This window comes from Pinus tabuliformis, chromosome 9, assembly GCF_031772625.1.
Source record: "Pinus tabuliformis cultivar Carrire ecotype Pingquan chromosome 9, CPIR1, whole genome shotgun sequence".
NCBI lineage: Eukaryota > Viridiplantae > Streptophyta > Pinopsida > Pinales > Pinaceae > Pinus > Pinus tabuliformis.
Genome location: NC_142307.1, coordinates 1921932291 through 1921950870, shown reverse-complemented (window position 1 = coordinate 1921950870; position 18580 = coordinate 1921932291). Strand labels below are relative to the sequence as shown.

The following is an 18580-nucleotide window of genomic DNA, read 5'->3' as shown; positions in this document are numbered from 1 at the left end:
CAAAGGGCCAAGGCTTCCACATGATTGTTTATTGTTTTTCCAATTCTATGGAAAATAATTTTCCTTCCTTTCCTTCAAGGTAAAATATTAACACACCCAATAGGATGAGGTGTAATATATTCTTTCTAGCGATACTTGTGGCCATAAGACATTCTGCCAATTCCCACCCCCCAATTAAATGTCCATAACACTTTCATAGAAGACCAAAAATGAACACCACTCGAGTCTTAAAGAGTCCATTGGTGACATTTCTTTCCAAACATAGGAATAAGACTCTAGTTAGACAAGACATGACAAGAAATCAAATCTCTCGTTCATGGGCTATACAAATATATTTAGGTATTGTGCCAATTCCCAAACATAAAGACATGCACTATGGTCCATCCCATCCTATCAAGCTTAATGAAGGTGAAAGCCCTCAAGAATGTTTGAGTAGCATGTCCAATAGTCCTAAGGAACATATACAAATTTATGTTCATTTGGCTTTGGCACTTCTCTTGGCATATTAATTGAGTCATTAAACAATTAAGTGGATGCAAAACTTAAGGGGCATTGCAAGTTTCCTCACCCCTCTTGCCAACCATTTTTCCAAAGAGTTCCAAAAGCTAGGTTGCTAGCAATGTTAGGCATAGAAGCCACCATAATGTTTAGCCCTCTTAAGGAGTGGTAGAACCTTACACTTTTGAATCCTTCTATTGGATTTTTAATGTAACAAATCAGCATTCTCAATTGAGTTTCATTTGGAGGAGTTTTGATTACCACGTGTCAAATGATTACCATTAAATGCACAATTACAAATAACACATTTTATATGTTTTGGCTTTTCATTCTCAAGAGTCATTTCCAAAGGACCAAGGCTTCCCTATAATGTTTGGGAAGCTGATAAAATTGAATTTAATCCATGAAAGGTTTGAAAATAAGGGATATTATATGTGTGTTGGGGCTTCGAAAATGAATAGTTTTAGTGAGATTATAGTATTATAATGATTAAAATAATTATCTATATATATAAATGAAAAAATAGATTTATTATTATTATTTTTAAATAAATTTATTTATTAATAAAAATAAAATAAATAAAATATATTAAGTCTAGAAAATCTTGGATAGAGAAACAGTGCTCTGTAATGCCCAACTTAATTGAAGTATATGAAATTTTTTATTAACAAAATTTTGTGAAATATACAGGGTTATACGACCTCATAGACCTTCTCTCAAGATTATAATTAAAGTAAATTTAGTTATTCCAAAAACAGAACATGCATTTTCTCCCCTTGGACTTTTGCATTAATTGATGTAAAATCAGTTAGTTTGTCTTTCTTTCTTTTCCAGGAAGAAAACTGGCTTTGTGTGCTCCAAATTCTTACACTTTCGAAACAATCCTAAAGTTATTCGAAATTCAAATAAAGTTTTTCCTATTTTATAATATTAAAAATTATATATTTTTAAATAAATAAATAAATATTAATTTTTTAATAAAATTAAAAACATAAATATTTAAAATATTAATATAAAATTGCATTTATATAAAATTTAAGTTATTTCCATATTATTTAAATTTATATTTGATTTTAAGTTTGCACATTCAAAATCTATCATTTTAAAATAATTTGATATAGTTATTATATAAATTAATCTTATTTTAATTTGTATGTAATTTTAAATTTCTATGTATTTATTTTTTAATATTATTAATTAATTTTTCTATACTTAAATTCAGGAATGTTACCTAATTTTTATTTATAATATTTTCTTTATAAAATTATTATTATTATTATTTTAATGTTTATGATTAAATTATATTTTATTTAAGTTTGAATGAAGATTTTTATGAGTGGGAATGAGGATTTTTTTTAATGGGAAAATAATTAAATTTAACTTCATTTAAATAGGAATGAGGATATTTATGAGAGGGAATGAGGATTCTTTTAAGCCGGAAAATAATCAAATTTAACGAGGATACTTATGAGCGGGAATGAGAATTCTTTTAAGCCGGAAAATAATCAAATTTAACGAGGATACTTATGAGTGGGAATGAGGATTCTTTTAAGCCAGAAAATAATCAAATTTAACGAGGATACTTATGAGCGGGAATGAAGATTCTTTTGAGCGGGAATGATGATTCTTTTAAGCTGAAAAATAATCAAATTTAACTTCATTTAACCTAGAATGAGGATTCTTATGAGCGGGAATGAGGATTCTTTTAAGCGAGAAAAAGAAAGAAAGAAATTATAAAAGGGCACAACTTTGTTCTAGTAAAAGGATAGGAAGAGCCATACAAGGAATGCAAGAAGAAGTATTGTGAGGATACTTATGAGGGGGAATGAGGATTCTTTTAAGCCAGAAAATAATCAAATTTAATGAGGATACTTATGAGCGGGAATGAAGATTCTTTTGAGCGGGAATGAGGATTCTTTTAAGCTGAAAAATAATCAAATTTAACTTCATTTAACCTAGAATGAGGATTCTTATGAGCGGGAATGAGGATTCTTTTAAGCGAGAAAAAGAAAGAAAGAAATTATAAAAGGGCACAACATTGTTCTAGTAGAGGGATAGGAAGAGCCATACAAGTGTGTATGTGGAATATTTGGGTAAAGATGCAGCGATGTGGAATGTTTGGGTAAAGATGCAACAGTAGTGTATAGCTCTGTTTGGGTAAAGATGCAACAGTAGTGTATAACTCTGATAAGAAGATGACAAGAAACTCTGGGTAGAAGATGACTTTAGCCGGAATGAGGCTTCTTTTACATGGGTAAGAGAAGCAAGAAATTATAAAAGACCCTTTGTTGTAGGAGAGGGATAAGGAGAGGGATACAAGGAATACAAGAAGAAACACTCTGTGTATGTGGAATATTTGGGTAAAGATGCAATGATGTGGAATGTTTGGGTAAAATGGAGCGACAATATAGAGTCCTGATAAGAAGATGACAGGATCATGATTTCAGGTAAGTTCTTGCAAGTTATTGTTTTTTTGTTGAGTTGCATGATTTTTATAGATATCTTCTCTTCAAATTCTTTAAAAATCAATTTAAATAAAAATTTTGATTTTGTGTTTTATTAGTTGATTTCTATTTGTGATTATGTAAGTATATTTGATTTTTTTTGTTGTTTTACACAATATGCACTTTTGATGGTTAAAATATGGTTTTATGCGTGATTTTTTTTCTTATAATAGAACATGAATAGTAATAGTAATAGTAATATCATAACCCTAACCCTAACCCTAATTTTATAGTTGATATTTTTTTTAAGAACATAATTATTTGCGTCATTGTAAATCCAAAATTTCTTTCCAGCACTGTAAACCCAAAATTCCCTTTTCTATTGAAAAGAAAGAAAAATTCATAACCCTAACCCTACTTTGATAGTTGATATTTTTTTTGAAGCAAATAATTATTCTCATCAATATAAATCCAAAATTCCTTTCTGTCCCTATAAATCCAAAATTCCCTTTTCTATGAAAAAAAAAAACCAGACAAAAAAAATAAAAATTATCCCAAATCCCCTTTAAAAACAAAAAAAATTAAAAATTTATAAAAAAGAACATGTTCCCACCAAGAAAATCTCTCTCGCCCTTATCATGTGCTCTTTTTCACCCCCATACTGCTGGGAAGGAACAGTACAACACATTCGAAAGGAAAGTAGGCTATCCCTGTTGATATCTAATAGCAGCGTGTAATGCTTAGGAAAAGAGTCGATAAATCCACTGTAGAATGAGCCAGTGGATCCACTTTAAAATATGTTCTATTTTTGCAGCCCTAGAAAAGGCATCAAACCCTAGTACGTTCTTTGAAATCTAAATACCTTTATAAACTTCCGATTATAAATAATACACTGAAGTTGTAAGTTGAATACATTATGGATACATAATATAAACAGATTTCCTGACTAGAAATGTGATCAGATAAGAGTCTCTTGTGAAACTTCAATATAAACAGATTTCCTGACTAGAAATGTGATCAGATAAGAGTCTCTTGTGAAACTTCAATATCCTGTGATACAAGAGATGAGGCAGCCAATATAGAGATCAAAGATACACAGGATTATGTTGAAGAGATCTAAAGAACAAAACATTTAAAACCATAGCAAGGGCACGAATCAAAACATAATGTTAACCACAGATTTACAGCACACTCACGAAAGAAATAAAGAATATCTACTGCAAGTCTCCATATCCTATGATGCCACATATCAGAGAGCCAACTTGAAGGTTGAATAAAGGATCCAATGGAAGAGCTGTAGAGACTATAACCTAAAAGAAGGTACATAATCCCAATCAGAAGTTTTTTTTAAAAAGAAGTGACTTTCAGGCATAATATCTTACTTCAGGTCAGAAACTAATAAATAGTAAGAGAAGGTAAAACCATATAGTATGTGTGCAATTTGCTTAGTTGTAAGGATATCTATACTAAGTTACTGAAATGGGAAAAGGAAATCAGAAGGCAAATAGGAACAGAACTATAAATTGGTTACAGGACTCTGGATCATCTTAACAGAAAAATGAAAGAGGTATATTTGTACTATCAAGATAGGAATGGGAAGAAGAACATAACAAAAACCTGGGCTTTTAGTGAAGTTTATAATAACATAAATTTCAGGGGATAAGAAATCTAAACAGATTATCCTTCCAAAATATATTATAGATAAAATCAATCAATAATCTTGTAATAAATTGTCAGGAAGGAAATGGAAATGAGAACATAAACTAAACTAGAAACAGGTCTCTTGGGCAAGCTTCTGGTAACATAGACTACATGAATCTCATATTGATATCATATCTTCTAGTAGCATAGATTACATGAATCTCAGATTGATGTCATATTGAGAGAAGGTAAAACCAAACAATGTGCGTGCAATTTGCCAAGTTGCTAAGACATTCATGCTAGGTTACTGGAATGGGAAAAGGGAAACAAAATTGGAAGTACCAATGGAATTATAAATTGGCCTAGAAGGTTTCAGGGAATCTAAATGAAACCCCTTCTCTTCTCTTAGTATATATTATAAATTTGATTGGTAATGTACAATTGTGGTGTCAAGATAGGAATGTGAACAAAAATGTAGCAAGAAATGGGCTAGGTGTCATGGGATAAGAAAACTAGAATAATCACCTTTCCAAAATATATTGTAGATACAGATCGATTACTAATGTACTATTAAAATGTCTAGAAAGAAATAGAATTGAGAACAAGAGCTAAACTAGAAACAACTCTCATTGTCAAGCTTCTGGTATATAAACAACATAAATTTTATATTGATGCCATAGAAATAAATTTATAAACAAGGCCTCTGCATAGTTAAATGGAGTGAAATTAAAAAATTTAAGTTAAGAGAAAAAAATCTAGATTTTACTAAATTATTATCTCCCAGATGAGACATTTGTCATATTTAACTAATATAATCCATGCCTCTAATAAAACCAAAAGAAAAACAATGAAAGTCTTACTTACTGTATTGAGGTTCTTTGAATTCCATAAATCGTTTTCATTTTACAGTCACTCTTCATACTGCCTAATGACACCAATTTTCCAGTCAGCCTACCTATGCACAACCAATTTCATATGATATCATTTATTTTCACAAAGTTTGCATTTATCATGGAGAAAGGAGAAAAAACCATTCTTTTACACCTAAATCATTATAGATATCAATTGAACAAAGATAAAATAATAAGATTTACCGAACGATATTATGCAAAATGGCTTTAGTTCATTAATATTTTTTTGGCTTTTTTCCTTGTTCAATGGGTATATATTATTGGTTAGTGTTATTGTATATTAAAATGATGTGATACCGTTCTCCCTTCTTCCTTGGAAATCTAAAACTTATGCAATTCTTGGGGATTTATAACATTTTTGTACCTAAAGGCTGATATCATATGAATTTGGTTGTGCATTGAGTGATTGGAAAGTGCATTTCATTGGGACATATGATCAATGATTTAAAGTGGAAACCATCAATGATTCAACCAATCAATTGTACGTACAGTTCAATGGAACCCAAGACAGTAACTAAGACTTCTATTGCTTTTCTTTCTTTTGGGAGTACCAGAGACATGGGTTATGCTAGTTGCATTGAGACATTCTCATTGTAGGAATAATGATTTAATAAAATGTTGATTGTTCTCTGGAATAGTTTATAGTGTTTGACTATGTTAATCTGGAATAGTTTATAGTGTTTGACTATGGTGATACTCTGTTGCTTAAATTTCTTATATAGCATCAAAACGTTTTATGTAATCTGTTTTTCTCAGTCTATAAATAGTTTATAGTGTTTGACTATTGTGATACTTTGTTGCTTAAATTTCTTATATAGCATCAAAACGTTTTATGTAATCTATTTTTCTCAGTCTATACTTTGTAATCTGTTTTTTTAGTCTATACTTCTACAGATGTCCATCTCAGGGATAATGATTTTAAAATATAGTTTGTTCTATTAACCTAAAATAGTATATAGCCTTTCATTTGACTATTGTGATGATTTGTTACTTAATCTGCCTGTAAAATCAAAATGTTTTCTGTCATGTTCTTTTCTTAATTTATACCATTACAGATGGTACCAGAGACCTATCCTATGTTATGCTATTAACATCTTCTTGATCCTATTCTAATCTTGACATTATATTTGTACATTACTGATTGATTTTAAATGCATATTATATAATGGACGAGAGGATGTGTGTTCATGTTAATGTTAATATTTTCCTTAGCATCATTACATTCCTATTTTGTGTTCTCTTTTTCATTTTCTGGTTTCTGGTAATAAAGAGTGGGTGTGGCAATTTATACACATGCTCTGTTTAGTTTAAACCTCTATTAATATGTATTCGTATGACCTGAAGTAGCCTATTTTCCCTAATACCCCCTGTATCACGACTTACTTTTCAACTGCCTCTTTAACTTTGCCCTTGGATTTTATTCAATCTCTACTTTGGCTGCTTCATCTATTGTATTAGAAGATAGGAAAAGTTGGAGTGACTTTTTTAATTGGTATTTAGTGAATTGATAATTTTTTTGGTTGGAATTGTGTTGTGTTATAGATTTATGGGTTTTTAGATTTTATTATTTAAAATTTTTTACTGTGATAAAAGTAAATATAAAAATTTGGAATTCATAAGATGTGTATGGTTTGATGTTTTTGCTAATAATGTATATGATTTAGTTGTTGTTAAATTGGATTCTTCATTTTAGTGTTAATAAGTATTTATTTGTTTTTCCTAATTTTAGAGTTAATAAGTATTTATTTGTTTTTCTTAATTGTAATAAAAACATTAGGAATGATTGTTTTAAGATTTTTGTGGTTGGTATCGTGATTATTAGAGTTCGGATTTGATTCCATAGTATCCATTTTTGAGTGGACGTTTTGAGTCTACAACAAGATGATCTTGCTATAGACTTGAAACTTCCACTAAAAAATAGTTACTGTGGAATCAAATCCAAACTCCAATAATCAACATTAAAAATTGCAAATGGAATGTCAAGCACAAATGGTTCAACTACTTTACTTTCCATACTAATCCATTTTCAGACATACTCCTGAAGTTTAAATATGATATTTAACTTTTATAAATTTATAAATAGATTCTTACTCTGACTTTCCTATATTAGAAGTTATTTTTATGTAAACAATTTTATTATATATAATAAATAAATATAAATATAAATATTATTTATATATTAATATTTTTCTAGATTATATTATTTTTCATTGCTTAAAAAACTACATAAATAATAAAGTATTTAAAAATATAAATAAAATATATTGAAAATATTATAAATAATTTAATATATATTAATTTTTTACCTTACTTATGTATTATAGATTAAGTTTTTGTGATGAATTTTCAACTCAATAAATGTTTTGGACCTCATTTAAACACAAGACCATGGTGTTTCAGAGTCATGTTGATTTATACATAAAAACTTAATTATTTATTTTTTATCTTTCTATAAACTGGTTCTATCCCATAAGACTTTCTAGCATCCTCTTCTTTCAATTTTTATCTTTTGATTTTATGAAAACAATTAAAAATTCATTTAGAAAAATTACATTAAATAAAAAATACAATAAAAAAGAGTAAAGAGATATATTCCCACCTGTGTTTGAATTTTTTTCGAAATTTCCTTTTTCAATTTTTTTTGTTAATGTTAATATTATTAAAAAAAAAAAAAAAAGCAGAAATGAAGATTCTTATGAGTAGGAAGCACTATTCTTATAGGTAGGAAAGAGAAGTTAGAAAGTATAAAAGACCATAACAAATAATAATACTAATAATAGAAGCAACACATGTAAAATGATAAGTAAAAATACAGCAGTTGCATAGAATTTTAATAAAAAGATGACAAGATCATGATTTCAGGTAAATTTCTGTAATTTTTTATTTTTAATTTTTTTTGGTTGAATTGAATAAATTTGATATATATTCTCTTTAAATTTTTTAAAAATCAACTAAATAATTTGATTTTGTATTTTATTAAATAATTTGTAAATTTGATTTATCAATTTTTTTAAACATTAATTAAAAATGATTTTTTATCTTATTAGATGATTTGTAATTTTGATTTGTTAATTATGTTCTATTTTATCGTTGCATTAAAGAATTTGCAGCTTTGATTAATAGTACTCTGAAGTTATAGCTTCAATACAGTGATATTTATAATAACATAAACAGATTTTCTGAATAGGCATCACGCGTCTGACTGGACGTGTGATCACGTAACAGTCTCTTGTGAAACCTCAATATCTTGAGAGAAATTAAAACCACACAGTATGTGGGAAGGAAAAAAGATCACATATTTGGATGAAGTGATGAGGTTTTTTTAAGTAATTTTTACAAAGTTAATTACTTAAGAATTTAGAGAAATTTTTAGACTTGTTGTTAGGATAATATGGTGTGACTAATTGAACTACTATTTTATTTATTTTAAAAAAATGGTTATCATTAAAGATATTTAGTTTTTTTCGTTGTTTTGGAAAAAATCATAATGAAAATGGATGCGCATAGATTTTTCACATCTAAAAATATAAGGATATAGGAAACAACAAATTGATAAGATGGAATTTATGGTTAGAAAAAATTGATATTGAGTTTGAATATAGAGCAAGTAATAACAATGTTTTTATTGATTTCTTAGTCAGGGAATTTCAAGTGCCAATGAAGATAGTGAAAATGGTAGCAAGCAAGCTCTTATTGATTTCTTAACTAGGGAATTTCAATTGCCAATCAAGCTAGTGAAAATGGTAACAAGCAAGCAAGAATCAAGAGAGCAAGAGAATCCAGATATTTTGCGTCTTACTTGCAGAATAAAGACATGTCCAACAGAAATTCAAGAAAAAATATTTGAAAAATGGGCTTATCAATCCAATTCATATGATAACACAGAAGAATGGAGAAGCAAAGGATATTGCACCACCTACATAGATAAAAGTGACAATGGAAGGGTTTATTTGGAATTCTATAAGGCACATATAGATGATTGGTCTTCTTTATTAAATTTTCTTAAGTTTCATAAAGAAGTTATAATTGGCTTTGATTGTAGCCTTTTGATGAACAATCCATGGAGTTCTTTGTTTGAAATATTTATTGCTAAATATGTTCCTTGCACTGATGAGAGCCTCAAAGATGCAGATTTAATCGTAATTCTTCAGTCAGATTTGAAGATTGCTGCACAATTTAACTTATGCTTCAGGTTTGCTATTACATTGGAAAGTACCAAAGTATCTTCACTTGATCGGAAATCAAATCATGAGGAACCAAGATTCCAAATAAAATCCACTTTTTCCAGCGATCCCATATCTGAAGAAACATTTATTGAGTGCTTACAAGAGAGTCCTTTTGAAAGATGTTTCTCTTATCATATCATGGAATATAACTCAGATCTAGAAGAAGATGATCCAAATGACATGATACCTCCTACTAGTTGAGCAAAGTGAAGTAGGTGGGTCTTATATAACAATACCATGATAGTTGGCAAGTGACTATCTAGTTGTGTTGTCAAAGTCATGTTTATTTTTTGTCTTCTCAAGCTGTATGGACAATGTTGAGTTTTTAATAGGGTTTCCAAATCCTTCCTAGTGTGTTATAAAAGGAATGTTCAAGATCATTATTAGAAATTATGTGTATCTAGAGCCCAATGTACTAAGAAAGATATTTTCCAAATCACTGGTTTTGCAAGAAGAATTAGTGTTGGAGTTTGTATCAAATATTGGGTTTCTAAGCTTCTTGAATTTTGCAAGACTTTCTTTAATATAAGTAGTAATTTTTGTATCTCTCTATTTTCTATCTGTATCAATATAAATATTAAGTTCTCTAAAGTTTTTGGGTGCTATAGAAGTTCTTTGTTTTAATATGTGTTTCAACTTTTATGATATGGACTACCCTTTAAGTATGTTTAAGAAATAATATTAATTTATTTAGTTTATAAGATATTGTAAATTTTTTTAAATTGAGTGGATTTAGTTATTATTTTAACTTTTCCCTATTATTTAAATTATTATTTTTCATTCTTAACTAAGAATTCCTTTAAAAATATAATTAATCATTTTTCCTTCTTAAATAAGAAGTTTTCATAGTCCAAAAATTTAGATCAAACAATGGGTGCTTGATTTGAATCCCCTAAATTAAGCATTATTTTATATCAACAAATTTATTGTGAATGCCATTTACAAATATGAAAAAGCATTCTTTTTTTATAGTCCAAAAATTTAGATCAAACAATTATCGTTAATGTTTTTAGGTATTACTTCTTATAAGTGGGTTTTTGATTTGAATCCTGTAAATTAAGCATTATTTTATATCAACAAATTTATTATAAATTTCATTTACAAATATGAAAAATGATTCTTTAAATCTTATAAATGATTTATTTTTAAAAATTTAGGGAAAAAAATAAAAACTTAATTATTCAAATGATACAAACAAAAACTTTAAATGAATTTTCTTTTGGGACAAAATATGTTTTCCTTTTCCTCATATTTGATAAAAACTTAAAAACAAATAAATATGTATAAGAAATAATGATTTATTTAGTTTTTTTTTTTAAATGGTAACTATATTTTTTATAATTTTGTTAATATTTTTATAGTTTTTATTATCATTATCTATCTTAAATAAACTAATTTTATCTATATCAATATCATACATTGGTGGAAAATAAAATTTTAAATTACTCTCATGTATAATATTTTGCAAATTGGATGGAAAGCTATGAGATTGGACCAGGATCAATTATTACTTTAAACTTCAGATTGAGAGGAGGGACTCCATCTCAAGGACAGCAAAATGGTGACAAGGGGAAAAAAACTGCATCCTACAAAAACATTCTTCAGGGCAGCAGAGACGCAGGGCCCTCTTCAGATCCAAGCAGAAACATACCCAGGCCATACATTGTAGATCAGGCAGAACAAACCCCAGCCTTAAATCTAGACGCTACAGGGCTAGACGATTTCGTGAAGTCCTATGAAACACAGGCTCTAATCTGCAGATTCAACAACTTTTGGCCCAAACCTTTGGACATATTCCATTGGATTTTCACCAGATGGACCATGGAATGTGAGATTCACCTATGTTCAAAGGGGTTTTTTATCGTAAAATTTACATCCCAGGAAGTCAGAGATACAGTCATCAGTACAGGGCCATGGTTCTGGGGAACATCGGGGCTATTTATGACCCCATGGTTCCCAGATTTTGATCCAAACAAAATGACTGTAACAAAAATGCCGGTCTGGGTCAGACTATACAATCTCCCCCTGCACTTCTGGACCGAACGAGTCTTGGAAGGCATTGGGAACAGTATAGGGAAATACATAAAAACAGACCTGGAAAGGATTGATGATAGGATCTATACTTTCGCACGTATTTGTGTGGAAGTAGATTTAAGTAAAGGGTTGCCGGACAACATAAGGCTGATCTACAAACAACAAAACTGGCTGCAAGTATTAGATTATGAAAACACCGCCTTCAGATGTAGGCTATGCAGACAGACAGGACACCTACAAAGCACGTGTCCAGAAGCAAAGAAAACCAACAAGAAGCAGAAAGGGAAGCAGAAGAAAGGGTGGCAATTCTCACCTCCAGATTCAGAGGAAGAAGAGTCAGAAGCAGAGGAGGAAGAGACCCCTGCAGAAAAGACTGAGATATCACAAGAAATGGAGAATCAGAAGGGAACCAATCCGAACGGCAAGACAGAGATGACAAGGGTGGATCCAAGTACAGGAGGCATCAAACGTCATCACCACTCTGACACTTCAGACTCAGACAAAGAAATCACTCCACAGAATGCAGAAACACAGATAGTCATAGCTTCGATTGAGCCCTCTCAAGGAGAGTGGCGTAAGGTCGAAAAGAAAAAGGGGAGGAAAACTTGAAGCGCGAGTCTCACTTGCTGCCGGAATTCAGTTTTTTTGCTTCTTTTTCTTTCCATCTCCTCTCTTCTCATCTTCTCTTCTCTCTCTTTTTCATTGCACGTTAGCCTCTAACGTTGCGGAGGGTGCGAAAGCACTCGAGCCTTAATGGCGGTCAACAGAATGTATCAGTGTAACTTTCATTACCTTTTTAATAAAGTTACTGTTTTTTTCCTTGGAAAAAAAAATAATATTTTGCAAATTCACTTTAAATTTTAATTTATAAAGTTTAATATATGAGATTCACTTCCTTCTATTAATTTATTGATAATCTAGTTTTTGTTGTTAGAATATCCCATCCTTTATTATGTTTTTTTTGTATATTAAGAATATAACACTTTGTTGTAATATTTTTTTCAATATAATTATATTTTTTAAAAATAAATTAATTATAAAAATAATGTGATCATTTTATTTATTTGTTATTTTAATTTGAAGATTTGAATTCAATAAATAAAAAGCTTTCTATATAGCAATGTAAAACTGAGTGTATCATTAAAATTTTCTTATTAAAATTTTTCTAAGTTTTTCTAGGTGGTAAAAATAGTACATTTTAAATCATTTCATTTTATATCTCATTCATGTTTTTATGTGCCATATTTGTGTTTCTTTTTATGACCTTTGTCTTAATGTGCATCTCCATATTGTATCACACTTTGTGTCCCTAACATGCTTTGTGTCTATATTTATAATTTCAATGAGTCCATATTTGCATGCTTTTATCTAAAAGTGAGGTTTTGTTTACATCCTATCAAAATTGAGGTATTATTTTTGTACTTGTATTAACATTCACATGGCTTTGTTTACATCTTATCCAAAATTGCGGTGTCATTTTTATCATTGTATCAACATTCTCATCTCATATTACATCCCTATGTCATGATTTGCATCTTGAGACTCAAATTGTGTAAGTTTTACATCCATGCACCTCAATTTGTGTCTTAGTTTGATTTCTTATGTCCCCCTTTTCATAATAGTTTATTCCCTTGCATCCTTATTGTGTCATTTTATGTGTCCTTGCATGTTATTTTACATCCAAAGCACCTGATTAATAACTTATCATGATTAAGTAAAATAATAATAATAATAGTTGTTAATTAATTATTATTCAAATTTATTGTTAATTATATTAGAAAATTTTATTTAATTGTAATTATTTATTTTCACTTATAAATCTTTTTTTATATCAAACATATAAGGTTAATGAAATCGATAGATCTATTTTTAGTTGAGATGTGTCTAATCTAGGCAATATCATTCAACCAATTTCATGACATAAGAAAAAATTCACGTATAGATACACTTTGATGAAATTTTAGTTCAAATGAATACATACAGAGTAACTTTTATTCTTGCAATAAATATCCCATCGCTATCCCATTGTATGTCAACTATCTAGAGATATAATTAAAGTAATCTTAGTGATAACGATGAGAGAAATGTTATTGTAGAAATAAGGGTTTCAATCCTCGCACCCCTCAAGGTGTTTCCACTACATTTTTTCTAGTAATCGCTTAAATGCTAACATTCGAAATTTCTTTAGCATCTATTGTCAAATTTCCTCTAGTCCCCTTCAAATTTGCAAATATTTAGGTTGTCCCATTCATATCTCTCTTCATGCCTACAAAAATGATATCGTCCTCTATGCTTGCTACCTCTATACTTTGATACCCCTTAGTGAATGCTAACACCTCAAATCCTTTGGGTTTCCAACCCATAAATTTAGTCTTACACATTATTCAAGAACACTCTATCAATTGGAAAACTTGTTGGCTTTTTATATCATCCCTCCCTATGTTAACTTGTTGGTTTTTTACATGAATGGGGAATCTTGTTGGTTCGTTATATCGTCCTCTATGCTTGCTACCTCTAGACTTTGATACCCTTAGTCAAACCTAGCACCTTAACTCCTTTGGGTTTTCAAACCATAACTTTAGTCTTACACATCATTCAAGGCACCCTATTAATGGGGAAACTTGTTGGTTTGTTATATCATCACTCCCCTTCATAAAGTGTCCAATTCATCAAAGAATTTTTAACTCCCTCCATAACAATATATTAAGATGCAACAATCTAGATGGATTTCTTTCATCATCATTAACTAATTTGTACATTCAATGGGATTTTTACCAAAGTTAGTAGATTCTCATAACTAGATATTGATAACTTGGAAATCAAAAATTCAAAAGGAGGCATGCCTTACCCATGTACCATAGGGTTATTGTAGTGAAATTTAACTTGGTGAAACATTTGGACCTCATCAATGGCACTAGACCATGGCTTGTGTATGAAACTCTAATTCCTAATATTTGGTCCCCTCTATGATTTCTCTCCCTCCATAGCTTTATTATGAGTAAGACATCCCAACCTCCCTCTCCAATGTTGGGGTTTTGATTCTTTGAAAGTAATTGGAAATTAACTTGAAAATTCCATTTCAAGAGTGAAGAAATTTAGCAAAGATATATTGCCACATATGTCTAATTTTTTGTGTGGAAATTGAATCCTCCATTGAATTCCCATCAAAGATCAAACTAGGAAAATATTACACTTTGTTTTATTCTTTGGACCATAAATAATTGAATCTTGTTGCAAACCATATTCTAGTAATATGAATGTCAACATGTATTTCCCCGAGGTTGAAACCCTAAACAAGATAAAAACTATAGAAAATCCCAACCTGATAGATGGGGACATCAAAGTAGAATTATTTAATTATAAAAATTTCCTAGTGGAGACCTCCCCATCATCTCTAAATGGAGCATTATTATGGATGGAGAGCTCCAAATCATACCCATATATATTAAAAAGGCAACACCAATATTCCCCATGGAAGGTAATTGAAGGAGAAGAATCATCCTCATTACTAATAAAATTTCTACAAATTAATAAGACTCCAACGTCCCTCAAGGATAATTTAGAAAAAAATGATCTTAGATGATATATACCATGTGAAAAATGAACCCTACAACAAACTCCTTACTTAGCATGAGCATAACATTTCCATCCCACCCTAAGCACTTTTAAAGCCCTATACATAGAAAATATAGGAAAATGTTGCATATTTAGAGTTTCATTATACCCCTCAACCCCCTAAGGAAGACAATCAAGCCCTTGAGGAATCCCCATTTAGTAACATATGCAAGGATTCAATAGACATCCAGATGGATTTCCAAGAATGGTTCACACCTTTCCATGAGAAATGGAAGAATGGATGAAAATAACAAAGAAAAAACACACAAATATTTATAACTAATGCCAGTTTATATGACTCAACAATGGAATAGGAAACTTAATCAATATTTTTACCTTTACAAGTTACTTTGTAATCGATCTGTATGGATCTATACAAGTTCCTTAAATAATTCAAGAATTCTAAAATAAAAATAAAAAAATCTTCACTTTAAAATCCCACAATCTCTTTTGAGGAAGGTGAAGAACCCAATCAAAAGTAACTACATTAATTATTTGCACTCTATTATGTTTTATTACTAACTATATGAACAATCCACAACATTCAAATCATACAATTATTCTTTTATGTTTAGAAAAAAAAGTATAATCACAAGTTTCACGATCCATTGTTAGAATATCATCACAGGCATTTCCCTCATCAATGTGTAAGAGTGAAATAAAAGAACTATTTAATTAATTAAAGTATTCTCAACCTTGTAACATGATACAATTAAAAATTCAAGATTTTAAGGAGGGAAAAGCCTCTAACATTGGCATGATTTTCCTTGAGTTAACTAATTGTTCACTATTTTCTTGGATCAGTGCCCTATGCTTTATTGCAACCTCATTTTGTGGCTTCTTTGTCTTGTCTGGAGGCCACCCTAAAATCCTTCATTTGAATGCCAATACTGGACTATGAAGAACTCAGGCCCAGTTGATTTCTTTCCTTGCTTCTAAGATAGGCATTATACAAAATTATAGCATAATGATATGGAATGTCCACATCTTTTCTATGCCTTTATTTTACAAGGGAAATTAGTCAAGGGTCATCCAAATCCATATATTCTGGTAGGGCTTGTACTTAAGCTTCTTCCGAAGGGGAACTAATCATTTCCTGTGGTGTTGGATTTTATTAGTGCTCTTCAAAAGACTTTTGTGCGGGCTCTATAGGATTCAATAGAGGGTTATGGGATTTTCCTACTGTTGAATCTATGCTTCATTGAAAGTTTCCTATCTTTGGAGACTCCTTCGTAAAGGAGAGAGACTCAAATGTATTTCCAAATTTGGGGATCTGGTCAAGATTTGAGGTACCTTAAGGAATCATTTTTTTCTTCTTTGGGCAACTTTTCACTAATAATATTGCTCTTTCTAATAAAGGTGTGCTTCAAATGATTCCTTGGTATTCATTGAACAATCCCTAACAATATTACCTTATTAATGACAATGTCTTCATCTAAAAGGGACATGTTCATAATCTAAAGATTACTTCTAAACATTATTCTGACAATAAATATCTAGGGAGGTTGGAAGAGGCTAGGAAATATTCATGTAAACATAGATCTTATAACACCCTCCTCCCACATCTACCTAAGTAATTGGCCAATCAAGGTAAACATGTGATGAGAGGCTACTGTGATTGGATTCAACCTCCTATGTGACCTTAATGAAATGGAATCAACAGAGACACAACATACATAACTTCCACATCATCTACAGGACCCCTGAGAACCATTCCAATACTTTAGGTGGCTTACCCTTGGGTCCCACTGAAGTTTTTGATCACTTTACCTTTGGACGCTCTCATGATATGGGCATGCCAACATCCAGGGACCTCGGACGCTCTCACAGGCCTGCAAGCCAGCGTTCAAGGACCTTTTTGTCTAGGTCTGTGCCAACATCCCCAGGATTTGAGCCACTTTTTCAGGCCCAGAGCCCAAGCCACTTCCCATAATGGAATGACATCTTCAAAGCAATAAAATAACAGGGAAACAATGATGCAAAATCAAATAGTTGAACAAGCCCTTAACCAAACCCTTACTAGTCATGACAGGCATTTCGCCAAACATATCACAAACATGTAATCCATAGGTGTAAACAAATTTTTTAAGAATAGGGATCTCGTACTTATCTGAGAATCTCTATGAGCCATTTTTCCCTCATTCCATATGTTGCATTAACATATATTAGGTTTTAGATGCATTGTCCATTCATTTACAAGTAAAAACATAATGAGAGCCATAAATAGATGTTGTCATAAAACATATACATAACCATCATAGTAACAATAGAAATACCATACATACATCAGCCATAGAATCCACATATAAACTAGTACATTTACACATGAAATCCAAAGGGATGAATTTCTCATTAATGAATGTAGAAACCAATAGGGGATGGGACTAACACTTTCCACCTGACCATAGATTAGCTGAACCAAATCTCTCTTCAACCAATCACCCATGTTCCATATTCCAAACTTGAAAGTGGGACTCATAACCAACTGAAAAGAACTAAACAAACATGGATGCTGCTGGATTTCTCCACCTAAATCGTGAGGAATTTGAGTGCCTCCTAGTCTCTCAGGATTTATCCTAATCCACAGTTTGCTCCAGGGATCACTAGGCCCTACACCGAGATCCACTCTCCAGGATTTACTGTACATCCCATCCCGAGACTACTAGGCCCAATGGAGAGTAATCCACCTCTTGTCTTTACCGTATATTCTGCCATTTATTAGCAAGGATTCCTAGGCTAGTGGCTTTACCATGATCCACAGTCTGGTTCAAGGACCACTACGCCATGTGTTTGTCATTTCGAAGATCCACCCCACTGAAATTTGAATCCATATGGCAATCCATCTCAACTGATGTATGAGAACCCATCTCATCAAGGCTATTAGGAAATGACAAGGTTAGGTTGAAAACACTGTCACACCTAGCAAAACGCTACAACAAAAAAGGTCATTGGTGAGGGTCATGCCTGTGACAAACCTTTAAGTTTCATCACCAATGTTGCATTTGGTGACGGTCCTTAAAAAATCATCATTGTAAGTGCATATAGTGACAATCCTTTAAGGTTTGTCACCAAAGTCATTTTCAATGATACTTTTGGTGAGGGTTGTTAAAGGCCCATCACTACTTCTCTCTTTGGTGACATTTCTAGTTACGATATTTTATTGGCCCTCACCAATGCTCTTTTTGGTTACTTTTGGTGATGGTCAAAAAAT

The 18580-nt window shown here is 30.9% G+C and overlaps 1 pseudogene; it reads left to right on the top strand.

The window, feature by feature from the left end:
• The first annotated feature begins 11712 nt into the window (after positions 1-11712).
• LOC149156623 (putative nucleoredoxin 1) overlaps positions 11713-18580 on the top strand; it is a 56986-nt pseudogene continuing 50118 nt past the window's right edge.